The 15438-nt window shown below is 51.0% G+C and overlaps 1 pseudogene; it reads right to left on the reverse strand.

Moving 5' to 3' along the window:
* Positions 1-4185: 4185 nt before the first annotated feature.
* Positions 4186-8871, reverse strand: LOC144372652 (syntaxin-3 pseudogene; annotated as a pseudogene).
* Between the last annotated feature and the right edge of the window lie 6567 nt (positions 8872-15438).

A 15438-nucleotide genomic window follows, 5' to 3' on the forward strand; every position in this document is an offset into this window, starting at 1 on the left:
AGGGGACCACCGACAGGTCACCAGCTGAAGTCCCGTCAGAAGGAGAAGCCAGAGGCACACGGGCTCTTGGCCCTCGAGGACGGGGACGGGTATGATGGGGACAGGGCCTCTCTGTGAGCCCTTCTCAGGTACAGTGACTAGGCCAGAAGTGCAGGTGCGGCCATTCTCAAGTCACATCTGGATCACTGCTCACCCACTCACCAGGCAAGCTGCACTGCAACGTCCTGGTCACTGCTGTCCTTGGAAAGTGACAGCAAATTGTGTCCTCATTTCTCTCTTGGGTGAGATTATTCCCCATCTGAGTGGATCAGGCTGAGGGCAAACACTATCCCCGGTTGCTGGTCCACCGTGGGTGACAGGTCCCTCGTGAGCAGGGCAGGCCCAGTGGTGGAACAGGATTGTGTGTGTGTGTGTGTGTGTGTGTGATTGTGTGGGTGGGGGTCTGGCCATGAGATATTTTTCCAGTGAAGCTGTCGTTTTTCTGCATTAAAATAATAGCCTGATTAATTTTAATATTTGCCTGACTGTGCATCTAAGTCTGTGTCACAGGGGGAAATTACTAATAGGTGCGTGCCAATCGACAGTGTGGAGCTTTGTGCTCACCCCACCACGGGGGGATCACTAGCAGCGGATCACTCCGGCAGCCTCCAGACAGCTCCACAGAGGCTATTGAAATTCCAGTCATTTCCACAGCCCTTCCCACCTAGGTAATTGTCAACTGGCCCTTATCATTATTTATTATGCAAAATTGGATTTTTTTGAAGCATGAAGAATGAAGTAATTTCGTATGCCAACAGTTAAAACTCTCATGTGTATTCTGATGACGTCCGTGTTGATAAATTCACTTATGATGAGTGACAGTGTGAGATTCCAGGGTCAGGGGTCAATCTGTGGAAGGCGCTGATGAAAATGATAAACGAAATACCAGAAGAGCCCGCGCCCTCGGGCAGGAGGTACCCAGGGCCCTGCCTGGCCGCTCTGTTAACACCGGGCTGTGGCTGTGTGTGACGAGGACTCCCTCGTCCTGACAGGGCTGCTGCGTGTCTGGCCCTCCAGATGTTGTTGCTGCTTAGAAATTCCTATTGCCCTTTTGCTGGCCAATGCAGAATGACCATCTCAGACCCTGAGGCTGTCGAGACCCCGATCATTCCTAGCACCCAGTCAGGCAGGGCGCCTTTCCTCCCAGCAGGCAGAGGCTCTGTCCTTTGTCACCGTCCAGTCTCCTCTCTCTTCACCATTGGGCCCTTAGGGACAGGCCATGCAGCTGGGCCCACAAGATGGCTGAGGTGGCTGCTTCTCATCCTGTGGTGGGTGTGGCCTCTGCCCAGCCAGAGACCGGCCTTCAGCAGCAGGAGGCTGGGGCTGTGTTCTGGGCCTGATGGGCAGAGGTCATTCAAGGGCCACCCCGAGAGCCCTGGAGCCCACGGGGCTTCCGAGAATGGAGGAGACTCAGAGGCCAGGGCCTGGCTTGTCTGGAGTCCAGGCCGACCTCGGGGCCAAGCAGACGGGATGAAACCAGTGGGCCGGGCTGAGCCAAGGCTGGGGGGGCGGCTCAGAGGGACCCCCCCCACACCCGCTCCCAGGGTGGCCGAGGACGTGGCGGGTCAGGGTCAGCTGCCCGTGGGTTAGGGATATCCATGGTTATGGATGAGGCGCGGTTTCTGTCACTGGGCCCTAGAGAGTGGACGGTCCCTTCAGTGGAGGTCTCACGGACCTTCTGAGAAGGTTTGTCTGGGCTGGGAAAGCAGGAGGGTTGGAGCCCCACACCGGCACAGCGGGAGGCAGCAGGGCAGGCGGGTTCTGCATGGATGTTTCCCAGGGAGGGACTCTGGGCAGCTGAGTGGTGCTGGAGGTGGGGTGGGAGTGGGGTCAGGTGCTCCCTTTAGTCGGGCTCAGCAAGTCTGAGATGGCCCTGAGAACCTGCAGCCCACCGTGGACAAACACCCAGGGATCCGAGGCGTGGCCTGAGGCCTGGGGTCAGGGAGGTGAGCCTTCTCCACCTGAGAATAGCACTTTCTTCTTAAAGGGCCGTTTCTAGGGCCCATCCCAAGCCCACACGTGACACAACAGGAAAGGTCTAACCCTCCCCAGGTCTTCACAGCGCACATGGGGTGCCCCGGGTCCTGTGACGAAGTGTTGGGGCATTCTGGGAAACGCTGAGGATGCTTAGCCCCACGGCCAGGACCAGGGGCTGGAAGCGGGAGGAAGGGCCCTCTCTGGAGCCTGCAGAGGGAGCCCAGCCAGTGCCTCCATTTGCAGCTTCTGTCCTCCGGACTGAGAGGGCAGCCTCCCACTGTTAAAAGCCACCTTGCTGCCTCCAGTTCTCTTCTTTTCCAGACGGTTTTGGCTGTTCTGGTCCCTGGCTGTTGCATATGACTCCCAGAACCAGCTTCTCAGCTTCTGCAGAGACCTCAGCTGGGGTTCTGGAGGGATCACGTTGAACCTGTAGGGCAATCAGGGGACCACTGTCATGGAAACCAGGTCAAGTCTCTCAACCCATGACCTCGGGACACCCTCCTATTACCTAGACCTTCTTCTTTCTTTTTTCAATCATTAGAAAGTCATTTATTTTTAAATCAGCAATAAAATAATCAAATTTACATTTAAAAAAATACAAAGACCCTTCATGTGTTGCACTCCAAACATTAACCCCCAGGCCTTGGTCTCGGCTGACGGTGAAGGCCTGCGGCTGCAGCCTGACTTATCCCATCTCAGCCAAGGGGAGAGGGCACCCCTCAGGCTCTGTCTGATGCTGGGTAGTGAGAGCCGAGGAGCCTTTGCACAGGAGCTAGTGGGCAGGCCTGGACCAGGTGCTCTCTCTGCCTTAGCTTTACAGTCAAAGCTGAGACACAGCGACACCCAAGTCAGGGAGACTGGCAGGGATCTAAGGCTACCCACGGCTTAGCAGCCACTACACAAAGATTTCCTGGATGCTGCTTCCTCTGTGCCAAGAACTGGGGAACCAAGGACCTGTCAAGCTCCTTCACCCAGTGGCAGGTAGTCCCGGGCCTCTCCCAACTCACCCAGCCCACGGCAAAACATCCCAGGTCACGTGGGTTGCTGTGGGATGTCCCAGGGGAGCCTAGCGGAGGCAGCCGGTAGGGAAAGGTATCAGGATCCACTCTACCTGCTGCACAGAAACCGGAAACCAGCTCAGTCCTCAGTCTGAATATTTCATTTGATTCTCCCAGTTTTCTTCTAGAAAACAACTTTGTTGATGACATAAGAGGATCCTATTTCTACCATGATTCATTTGTAGGTAAAAAAATGCAACTTACCTAATTTTTAGTCTAGCTCAAAAAAAAGGTTTTTTTTTTTTTATTTCTGAGGTCATAGTATCTTCCTTTTCTAGTTTCCTATTTCCTGAGAAGCAGGCAAATATACGTTCATGCACCTCACATACACACTTTTAAAAATACCCCTGAACACATGAGTGACTGAACACTCAGCCTCACGAGACCTTTTCAGAGTCTGAGACTCTAGCACCTTGTCCCCAGCCCAATTTTAAGTCCCTGGTTGATTTTGGCTTCACAAAGAGTCACTCCAAAGGCGAAAAGCCATTTCCCAAACTCACAGGGAAACAAATATTCCAAATCCTCAGCCTTTGAAAATGGCCACGTCAGAAGATGGTCATCCTGGTCCCTCTTTGAGTAAACGTGAGAACACAACCTAGAGAAAGACCAAATTGGCCCCCAGGTGGATCCTATTAAAAGCTTGATTTGAAGTCGAATTTCAAGCAAGTCAACCTTTTGGACCCAAATGGCATCGGCCAACCACTCAGGTTTTCAGGACCGACAGGACCGGCATCCTGCCAAGCAGAGTCTCCCATCTAACCCTCTTGCTGCCAAATCTAGGAGCATTCCTCTGCTTTGTTAAAGAGACTCCCCTAGGAAAATGCCTGTCCTTTCTGGAAGAATCCTCCATGGGGTAGAAGACTCAGCACTTGGGACCTTCTCTTTCCAAGGTGCAAGGCTTAATCGGGCACAATCGGAAGGGAAAAAGCTGGGTCAGTCCTGGGGCCCAGGAGGAAAGGCACTTCAGGTGCTGGGGCAGGAGTGGGTTTTGAGGAGAACTCGGGGTTCATCAGGCAGGTAGATTCCTCCAGGGCTGGACTGACTGTGGGTCAGTCTCAGGAAGGCCGTTCAGACTCCATTCCCATCTGAAAACAAAGGTGGTCCCACGAGGCTACAGTGAGATCAGGTGATCTCGGAGCAGCAGCCCCGCAGGCCACTCACGCAGCCCAACGGCAAGTCCAGGGATGGAGGCTAAGGTGCCCAGCAGCACGACCACCATCACAGTGATGGTCACCGATTTCTCTCGGGCCTGACCCTGGTAGTTCACAGCTCTTGGAGTTTCGTCTCGTGCCTTCTCACACGGTCCACTGTGTGCATGACGTCCAGCTCTAGGCCATCTAATCTCTGGCCCTGGTCCTCCACCAGCCTGGCACTGTCCATACACGTGTCAGGCAGTTCTTTAAGGCTGCTCTCCAGCCTCCCAATGTCCTTATGCCCACCCTCGGCCTCCCTGACGGCTTGCTTGGGAATCTGGGAGACGGTGATCCCAGAAGTGAGATGGCAGGCAGCCACTCGGCAACATCTCCTCCTGCTCCTCTGCCTTGTCTTGTTGCCAGTCATCTCCAGCTGCCTGGGTTCGCCCTTGGCTGTGTTCACGAAGTCCCCCCGAGCCTCATTGTACCTGGTCATCGCCTCCACAGACTTCCCAGAGAGAAGGCCTGCTGATGAGCGGACCCCACCTCTTCACTGTGCCTCTCCAGCTCTTCAGTTTGTTTTGGACACTGTTGGCCCTTTTCTTGGTCTCCATTGTGAGCTGCTCAAGGTCATCCTTGGTGTTTGGCTCTGGAATTGGTGCAGAGAGAATGATACTCTAGAGTTTCTTTGCTTCCTCCACGTGCTCTGAGAGGTTGCCAATGTTGAGCCGCATCTCCTTGATTTCAGAAAAAATCCAGCTGTGAAAACCGTGTTGACAACTGCGACCTCCACCCCTTGGGCTTCATCATCCTGGGTCAGCCACTTCGCCTTCAGTGCTCCGGCTGGTCTTTCATCCTGGGGTCCAGGTGCCCAGAGGCAAGTAACGCGTGGAACCACTAGAAGTGGCGGCCAGTCCCTGCGGGGCCAGGGAGCTCCAGGTGGGGCGGGCAGCGGGCCTCGTTAGGAGAAGCGTCCCAGGCCACTGAGGCTCTGCCGCGCCGCCTCCTCCGAGCGCTGAGAACCCGGCTCCCGGCCGGCGCCCTAACAGACCTTCTTAAGTTCATCTCAGTAACGTCACGTAGTGTTTAGACTGTCAGTTTCACGTTCCTTCTGTTAGATTTATCCCTATGTATTTTTTTTTGATGCTATTGTGAATGGATTTATTTATTTATTTTGGCTCCAGGTATTGAACCCACTGAGCCACTCCCCCAGCCCTGGCTCTGTCTTGTATTTAGAGACAGGGTCTGCCTCACTGAGTTGCTTAGCACCATGCTATTGCCGAAGCTGGCTTTGAACCTGGAATCCTCCTGCCCCAGCCTCCAGAGCCGCTGGGGTCACAGATGTGACACTTGCCCGGCTAGTGTCTAACTTCGTGTCTGTGTTGGCCGTGGCAGGTGTGCAGAGACTCAGCCCATCTTTACATGTCCGTCTTTACATGTCCATCTGCTGCTGACGCCTCCGCACCTGCTGTTTCCTTCCTTGGGGCCACATCCCTCCTGGGGAGAAGGCGAGATCCCGGGGACCAGGGGATGAGGGGGGAAGGGGGCAGGATTCGGCCGAGAGGCAGGCTGAAGAAAGACCCCCAGGTGCAGAACCCCCCAGCCAACCCCCCAGCCGACCCCGCAGCCCTGGGCTTTGGCCCTCCGGCCCTTCTGTCCATTTGCAGAGCAGAAAGGTGAGCATCTGCCTGGAGGAGGTGGTTGGTCTTTCAGGTGTGCATCACTGCACCTGGATTTTTCTCTTTTTTCAGTGGAGGCACAATAATGTGAGTGAATATAAGTCTTAGTAATAAAAATTATAATTCCTCCACAAGATTTATGATATGTTGATGGATAGTAATAAAAATAATAATTCCTCCACAAAATGTGTGATATGTTGATGGATACACTATAATTTATAATTATCTCTCTCATATATATGGATCTATTATTAAAAACAGGAATATCACAGCTGATGATGGATGGATATTGAACAGGATTTCAAAGGTTTCAACTAGCACATTAGCAACTGACCAGACTAATCAAATAGATTTCATCCTGATCCCCACTCATCATCTATGAGCATCATTTCTGAACATCCTGATATAAATTAATGTGACTAGCCCTGACACTTCAACTAGGAACTCAGTACTTAAGCTGATTTGGATAAATGGAACTATAAGGGCTTGATTGGCAGGATGGTGCCATTGGTTCCTCAAAATGGAAATCAACTTGAGTTGATTTATGTTTTCATAATAGAGATCCTGACTTGACTGCTTCTAAATCCAGGAAGAATAGATCTACCTCATGGGTAAGGGAGGGTTGGCAGGGAGTGAGACTCCAAGGGGACATAACTCAACTTGGAGAACCACTGCTAACAAATAAAGAAAAATCAGTGAAATCTGAGAAATTCCACAATGTTTCCCTAGAAGTGGAAACCAAAGTCTGCATGTTGGTTAAAAAAGTGATACTTCTTCAAAATCAAACAGCATTTTATAACTCTGGATTCCTTATTGGGCAATTCACATGTGAAAATCAAGGTTTTCCAAATATATGTAAATGCATATATGGTGGTATAATTCCTTCATTTTTGTTAGTGATCATGTACACATTCTTTTGAATTCTGATCTTGGAATATGAACAGAGTACTGCACCTATAACTTTTGGGCAATCTGAATTTTCCCAGCACTGCATTTTAGACAAAAGAATGTCTAGGATTTCATGAGAGAGGAGTCAGGATATCTTCTAAACATGTTGAATATCATGATTTTTCTTCTTCTTCCACAGTATTTTCTGAAAATTATTTGGACTATGTGAGTGTAGAGGAAGACTGCAGAAAGCAAAACCATGGCTATGAATCAACTGGTGAGCAGTAAATGGCCTTTCTTTCTTTTTTTCAAAATATAGCATTTTAATAGATGAAATAAATACTTCAGAACATTTAAGAGAAAAACTTTACACTGGGGGGAAAAATCACTCTTTGGTGTAAATTAAAAAAAAAAAAACACGCTTACAGTAGCTTTCCCCCCATTTGGAAATCACATGGCAAAGTCATACTCTCTCCGTACCAAGTATACTCCTAATTCAACACAACTGCTTAAAAAAAATAACATACAAAAAAAGGTAGCTACATCCATGTCTAATGACTGAAACTGAGGTAACCTTTCTTTCAATTAAAATAAAAAAGAGGAAATGAACCCATGACTTCCTTCCTGCCCAATTAATAAAATTCAGTTGACGGACAGGGGTGGGGTTTAGGAGTAAAACCACAACCAGCAGATTACCCTTTTTCTGCTCCCCACTCCTGTACAGGCTGCTTGACATCTGGGCTCTTTGATTCATGTGAGTTGTGTGCATAGCCCTGACTTTGGGAAGATTCCTCTTGGGCATTTAACATGGAGGGGGGAGGTTTCACCTATGATTTCTTTGGTATAAATGGAGAGGGGCAGAGAATAAGTATTTTCCTTTAGGCTGGAGTAGAAGAAAGGGCATGGGGTGGAGAGGGGGTGTTGCTAATTCACAGAATTGGAATTTAGTGGCGATAAAGTCCTGGGTGAAGACTCTCTTAAAGCCTGAGATAGCAGGATGCAGCCTTCAGACACTGCGCAGGCCGAGTTCCTCAGCCTCTTCCTGTGGCCAGACATCATGGGGCCCCCATCTGGGTGCTGCACCAGATCCCTGAGGCACTGGGTCAGAAGTACGCAGGCTGACACCATGCTCATTGGACCACTCAAGATGGCGGTCTGCACTGCCTTGCCCATCATGGGTGAGGATGGAGAGCCCCTTGGTGCGCACAGTGATGGTGTCCTGGCTCTGCTCAAAGGATTCTTCACTGGCACAAGAGTTGGTGGGCCCTCAGAGAGCACTGTATGGCTCCCTGGACAGCAGCAGCAGGTCGGCCACCAGCTGCATCTTGCCCTTGCAGTGGTCGCAGAGCCATATCAGCCTCTTCCATGGCTGCGAGCTGGCCCCTCCCATTGCGCTCACAGGAGGCAAAGAAGCCACCTCGCCAGTCGGCTTCCCAGTGCTGCTGAAGAGCCTACTACCACCACCGCTGTTTCCGCCCCCGCGACTCAGCCGGCCAAGGCAGTGGTGCCTTCCCCACACCATCATGACATCCACCGCTGTGGGTAGAGGGCACTGGGCTGCTGCGGCTAGAGCCTAGGCAGCCTACTGTGAGCCCGAGCAGCGTATGGTCTCCTAGAAGGCTTGCAGGAAGCATGAACCATGGCAGAATAAACTCACAATCCGCGCTCCTCGCCGAGGTGCTGCCAGGAAAGTCCCTTCTGCTGAGCCATCACAGGCTTCCTGGGTATGGCGTGGCTGGACCATTGCAGCGGAAAGGGCAGGACAGGGAAGCTGGGAGTTGTTCTTCCTTCCTTCCTCTCTGAAATCAAAATCCTCTGGAAGGAGCACAGGCAGCAGCTTCAGCAGGCTGTGCTGTCAACCACAGGCCACTTAAGGTTCAGCTGCGCATGTGGGCTTCAGGCGCCATGACCCTGCCAGGCGGCACTTCTCTGCGACGGCTGCCCTGGCTGGCACTTAGGAACGCACAGCCACCCCAGGCACATCTCCTACCTCGTGCTCTCAGGAAGTGGCGCTGGTGGCAGCTGCAGGGCCCAGAGTGTGGCCACACTGTCCAGTGGGAGCCTGTACTGATTGCGCACACCAGCTGCCCCACTCATGCTCTTGCCTGCCTCAGCCGGGTGCGCGGGACTCCGCAGAATGAATGGCATTTCTGTTGAAATTTCCCCCCTATTGACAGAGATGCCAACTCTTCAGTGCAAGCAGGAGTTAGTCCTGTACCCCACAACTCTGCATTTATCATCATGGGTCAGGAACTCATCAGCAGGCAGCTGATGTCCTTCCTGTTATGACAACACTATACCATGGTACCATTCCTGGCTGTGTACTTCCAGAAGGAATGGGACATATTGAATCTCACATTCTGCCTATGACTCCATTTGAAATAATTACTGATTAATGATGCTACTTATTGCAATGATGTTTGGATTGTTGTGAATTCACGTCAGGGAAATGAGTGAGGAGTAGAACCTCACAACCCAACATGTAGGCAGATATTCTCGAACATGAATTCTGTTGACACAGTGCCACAGGCATTGCAATCATACTGAGAGAAAAGAGGGAGGGACCCAGCTGCCCGGAGTACTAATTAAGCTGCTCTGAAGGCTTGAAGTTCCAGGAGCTGATGCCTGCTCTGCTGGAAAAGTCAGAAGAGTGTTCAGAACACACCTACACACACTGCTCTCTGTGACACTCTCTATGTGACACTCCCCCAACTCCCCATCTCTGTTCCCCTCCCTCCACTAACAGCGAATTCTAGTGAGCTTGGTGTCCACGTCATGTCAGCCCAGGCCACTGATGCTTGTTTCCCTGCAAAATGTCCTTCCCTTGAGTGTCCAAAGGGCTCATCCTCCCTCTCCTCTGGCACCTGCTTGAGCTCCCCTGCAGTATTTGTCTCCTTCAAACTCACTACCTGATCTACTTTTCTGTACTTAAATGCATGCTCACTGTCCATCTCCCATCCTTACAAGTTCACAGGAAGCATCGATTTTTGCCACTGTTGTAATGCTGAGCCATTTTATAGTCATGGACCTGAAACTTTAGCCCAAACAACAACCCCTGGGAAACTTCATTAAAAGGAAATTTCCAAGCCCCTCTTCTAGATTTTGTGATGCAATCATTTGGCTGATGCCCAAGAATTTGAACTTCTGGTAAGTTTTCAAGAATGCTGCTGATGTAAGTCTAGCAAAACACACCTTGAAAAATCCATGTTTGAACAAGACTTGGCACATAGTAGGTGCTTAGCAAACATTTGTAGGTGAAATAGATGAATGAAGTCTGCTTGCTGATAAACATCTGTGGACCCACTCAAGAGATTACTGCTCTCTCACATGGCATGCCCTTCCATGGCGCCAAGTCTCCTTTCCCAGGACCCTGGGGACACCTTTCCTACAATATTACCTGTCCTCACATGTCAGAAAAATCTCCTTATTGCAGATAGCACAGATGTTTCAGAACTTTGTGTCAATGTCAAGGTTCCCCTCCAGGAGGGCTTTCACCATTACATTCAGAAGAAATGTAATCCCCCTTCTTGTAATCATGAAAACTAGTAGTCACCCTAAATATCCAAGAAGAGAGAGACTCAAGTAAATGATAGCGTCACCATATGCCTGAATATCTTGCAGTCAAAAAAATTATGTTTACACAGATTGTTTTAATAGCTGCAATAAAATGTTTTTATATAATACTATAAATAATAATAATAATAATAATAATAATGTAAAAATAATAAAGCCAGGATAAAGTTTTGGGAAGCTCGCTCCAGCGGGTGTAGCAGAGCTTGCTCTGTAGGCTCACACACACCCAGTGGCACCCAGAAGGAACCTTTGAACCTGCCCTTACATATGTGTTGTGGGTTCCACTTTTTACTGGGGGCTGCTGATCAGAGGATATAGGGAATATGGATAAGAACAGTAAAAGCCTAGCATGTGCTCCCACCCAGCCTCCCACTGGACATGTGTCTCTGTTTAGAGAAGAGGGGACACATTGTATAATCACCCAAGAACAGCTGAGAGCACAGCCGATCTGGGTGATGCTCTAAGTCATGTGCACACTGATCACACTAATTTCTTTCAGGAAGCTGATTATATCAATAAATATAATGGACAGTCTTCCTGGAGCCCTTGTGGCCACAGAAACACTGTAGGCTGCTCTCCATTGGTTCATTCATAGGAACATGAAGGATAAGGGATGTTAGTAACAAGTACCACAAGAATGGAGAGAGAGATGGGACATGGGCGTTGAGAGCACAGAAGTAGCAGATGGAGACAAACTCAATGGAAAATTTGGCAAGTGATCAGAAGCTGGATTCTGTGTGAGGAATGTGTCCATCATGCAGACCCCATGGCTGGCTCCACGACTGGGGTGGAAGAGGCCTTCATATGCTCTGGGAAGGCTCTGGAAACCATGTGGCTCATGCAGATGGCCAATGGAGAAGGCAGGTGGAGGGATAGAGAAAGGGCAGGTGGAGGGGAAAAGCAAGGGATGGTGGGGGACTGAAAAAGGGCAGGTGGATTGGCAGAGAGAGGGCAAGAGGAGGGACAGGTGGAGGGGCAGTGGAGGGGTAAGTGGAGGGGCAGAGGAAGAGGAAGTGTAAGGGCAGGTGAAAGGGCAGAGGGAGAGTAGGTGGAGAGGCAGGTGAAGGGGCAAGTAGAGGGGCAGGTGAAGGAGCAGGTGCAAGGGCAGTGGAAGGGCAGGTGGAGGGGAAATTGAAGGGGCAGAAGACGAACAGGTGGAGGGGCAGATGAGGTGCAGGTAGAGGGTCAGAGGAGGGGCTGGTAAAGGGGCAAAAGAAGGGCAGAAGAGGTGCAGGTAGAGGGACAGGTGGAGCCACAGGTGGAGGGGCAGAGGAGGAGCAGGTGGAAGCACAGTTGTGACCCTCTGGAGCAGCATTCTAAGGACAAGGGCAGTGTTGCCTTTCACAGGAGGAGAGTGGAAGGTGTGCTGGGTTTGATTAGAGGACACCCATGATGGGACCCATAAGGTCCCAAAGGTCCACTCTGTCTGAATATAGGCCTCAGGGGCAGAGGTTGGCCAGGGAGTGCAGTCATGAAGCTCCTGCAGGAACTGGGGGGCCTCTGGCCAGATGAAATGTGGACCCTTTTCCTGCTGCTGCCATTACCAATCAGCACAAGCTCCCAGCTGAACAGCAGGGATTTCTTCTCTCAGAGATGGAGGTCAGAAGTCTTGAGATGGTGTGGGTAGGGCTGTGCTCCCTCCCCAGACTCCAGAGTAGGACCATTCCCTGCATTTTCCCTGCTTCGGAGGTTATGTAAGTTCTGCCTCGTGGACACTTCTTCCATCTGAAAAGCAGTAGGGTCGCATCTTCAGATTCCTCTCTGTCATCTCATTTCTGCCATTCCATGTCCTCTGTTATCATCATCTCACCACTTCTCTGGCTCTGATTTTGCTGTTTCTTTCATCTGTCACCTACTGTGAGCCCCCTGGTAACCCAGGATCCTCTACCACATCATAAACCTTAGCCACAAACTCAAAGCCCCTTTTCTTTGGGAGATAACATGTTTACAGGTCCCTAGTAAGGTGACAGGTTTGGGGAGGTTATTGATCATCCTTATGTGTCAGAAACTTGACAGATATGAGAGTGAAACCAAAGAATTTCCAGATTTGGTGGATGTGGGGTAAGATAAAGCATTGGACCACAGGCAGCCAGCAGGTGACAACTGGAGCAACAGGAAAAATGAGAAACCATCTTTGCAGAGGCATCAGCGGTGGGAGGAAGAGAGGGGCCCAGTACCATTTGGGATGCTGCTGAGGGTGGCCTGGAAAGTTCTGGAAAAAACATGGTCACTGGTGATTTTCCGTGCTTTGGGACCCCTGGAGCCTGCTCAGGCAGAAGGCTATTGGAACCCAGGGGAATAATATGCCGCTGGGACGTGGGAGGGCTGATGACGTGTCACTGGGATTTCACAGGGGGAAAAAAACAGACTTTTTGAAGATGCTGAGTTCTCACTTTAGTGGCCAGGGACTAGAATCTGTGGCAATTTGAACATGAATATCAATGGCATATAGTGCACTGTGACATATTTATTAGAGATAAGCATGTGTGCACCAGTGTGTGTGCATGTGCAAGTTAGGACCTCAACTATACTAAGCTTAGTATAAGAAAAACGATTTTTAAAATTATTCGCCCAAATATATATTCAATGCTTATTTCTGAGAGTTAGGATTTGTGTGATTTGTGCTCATTTTCAAAATAACCCAAAAAATGCAATATTGAAGGTGTATTCCCTGAGACGAACACATCAGATGGAGATGACATTACCCAAATAGAAACCATCTTACCTGTGCACGAACAATGGTTCCTACTTATCAATTGAATCCTCCCCAAAACAGAATCCATTTTCTTTTTTGAAACTAGGGGTCCATTTAAGGATCAAATAATTTAACATTTGTGTATTAGTTAAGGTAGGTTTTGCTATAGGTAATTAAGCATGACCACTGTAGCTTAAATAACAAACACTTATATTCTTTATATACTGAGATGCTTAGGAACAGATCATTTTAACATTGTCTCAAGTCTCAATAATGTCTACAGTAAGGTTTTTAGTTTTCACCCCTTTGGCTCACAGGCAGAAGATGGCTGCTGCATCTCTTGCCACCATAGCTATTTCAAGGCAAGAAAAAGGGGAAAGAGAAAAGAGGGTGTAAGAATCAGCAAATCAAATGTCTTTTAAAATATCATCAAAACAGTTCTATTTCTATTTCACTGGCTATCCTTTGGCCAGTGCAACAAAAATATGACCAAAAAGAAGGGTGCTGTATTGACCCTGGATGTGGCCATACCTGATTTCCCTTGCCAACTAGATTCGAGGGGGTGTCACCCCTAGAGTGCAGAGTCCCCTCGACCATGGCTGTGGCAGGAGATCACCCTGACAGCCAGTTTCAAGGGGTCTCTCCCCTAGACGGGGGAGTCCCTTGGACCCTGTCTGCAGCCTTACCTAATGTCCCCCATGGCATCGGGGTTGAGGGTATTGCCACTAGAGGGGGGGCCCCTCAACCCATTGTGCAGAGATACTAGATCTTCCCCTGGGTTCAAGGGGTCTCACCCCTAGAAGAGGAAGTCCTCTGGAGTCTGGGTATGGCCACACCTTATCTCACCCTGACACCCAGGTTCGAGGGGTCTCACCCCTAGAGCGGGGCATCTCCTGGACCCTGGGTGCTGCCATACGTATTCTTCCCCTGGCACCCGGTTCTAGGGGTGTCTCCCCTAGATGACAGAGTCCCCTATACCCTGGATGCAGCTGTACCTGATCTCCCCTTGGCACCGGGTTTGAGCTGTCTCATCCCTAGTGTGGGGATTCCTCTTGACACTGATTGTGGGGGGAGCTCACCCTGACACCTGGGTTCAGAGGATCTTCCCCCTTGAGGAGGGGTCCCCTGAACCCTGAGTGTGGGGTTAATTGATCTTTCCCTGGCATCTAGGTTAGATAGCTCTTGCCCCTGGAGGCTGGAGTCCCTCAACCCTGTGTGCGGTGGTACCTGACCTCCCCTCCGGTTTGAGGGATCTCTCCTCTAGAGAGGGGAGTTCTCTGGACATTAGGTGCAGCCATACTTGATCTGCCCCCGGCACCCGGGTTTGAGGGGTCTCGTGCCAAGAGGGGGGAGTCCCCTGGACCCTGGGTGCGGCCATAGCTCATCTCCACCAGTTCGAGGAGTCTTGTCCCTAGAGGGGTACTTTCCCTGGATCCTGGGTGTGGCCATACCCAATCTGCCCCCAGCACCCGGGTCTGAGGGGTTCCATCCGCAGAGGGGGGAATCCCCTAAACACTGACTGCGGCCATACCTGTTCTACCCCCATCACGGGTTTGAGGGGTCTTGCCCCTAGAATGGATTACCCTCTAGTCCCTGGCTTCAGCGGGAGCTCCCCCCAACACCCAGGTTCGAGGGGTCTCTCCCTTAGAAGGGGGAGTCCCCTGGACCCTGGGTGCGACTGTACCTTATCTCCCTCTGGCATCTGCTTATGAAGGTCTCGCCCCTAGAGGGGGGAGTCAGCTCGACTCTGTGTGCGGCAGTACTTGATCTTCACCCAGGTTTGAGGGTTCTTGCCCCTAGTGGGGAATGTATCCTGGACCCTGGGTCCGGCCGTACCTGATCTCACCATGGCTCGTGGTTCGAGGTGTCTCGGCCATAGAGGGGGTAAGTCTCCTGGATCCTGGGTGCGGCCTTACCTGATCTCTCCCCAGCATCAGGTTCAATGGGTCTCTCCCCTAGAGAGGGGAGTCCACTGGACCCTGGGTGCATCCGTACCTGATCTCCTTCAGCACCCAGGATCCAGGTGTCTTATCCCTAGATGGGGGAGTCCTCTGTACCCTTGGTGCCACGGTACCTAATCTCCCCCCAGCACCCCTATTTGAGGGGTCTCGACCCTGGGATTCCCCTGGACCCTGAGTGTGGCCGTACCTGATCTCATCATGACACCTGGTTCAAGGGGGTCTTGCCCCTTGAGAGGGGAGTCCCCTGGAACTTGGGTGCAGCTATACCTGATCTTCCCCCAGCATCATGTTCAAGGGGTCTCTCCCCTAGAGGGGGGATTACACTGGACCCTGGGTGTGGCTGTACCTGCTCTACCCCGGCACTCACATTCCAGGGTTCTCATCCCTAAGGGGGGAGTCCCCTGGACCATGGGTGCAACCGCATCTAATCTCCCC

Source organism: Ictidomys tridecemlineatus, unplaced genomic scaffold (genome assembly GCF_052094955.1).
Source record: "Ictidomys tridecemlineatus isolate mIctTri1 unplaced genomic scaffold, mIctTri1.hap1 Scaffold_140, whole genome shotgun sequence".
NCBI lineage: Eukaryota > Metazoa > Chordata > Mammalia > Rodentia > Sciuridae > Ictidomys > Ictidomys tridecemlineatus.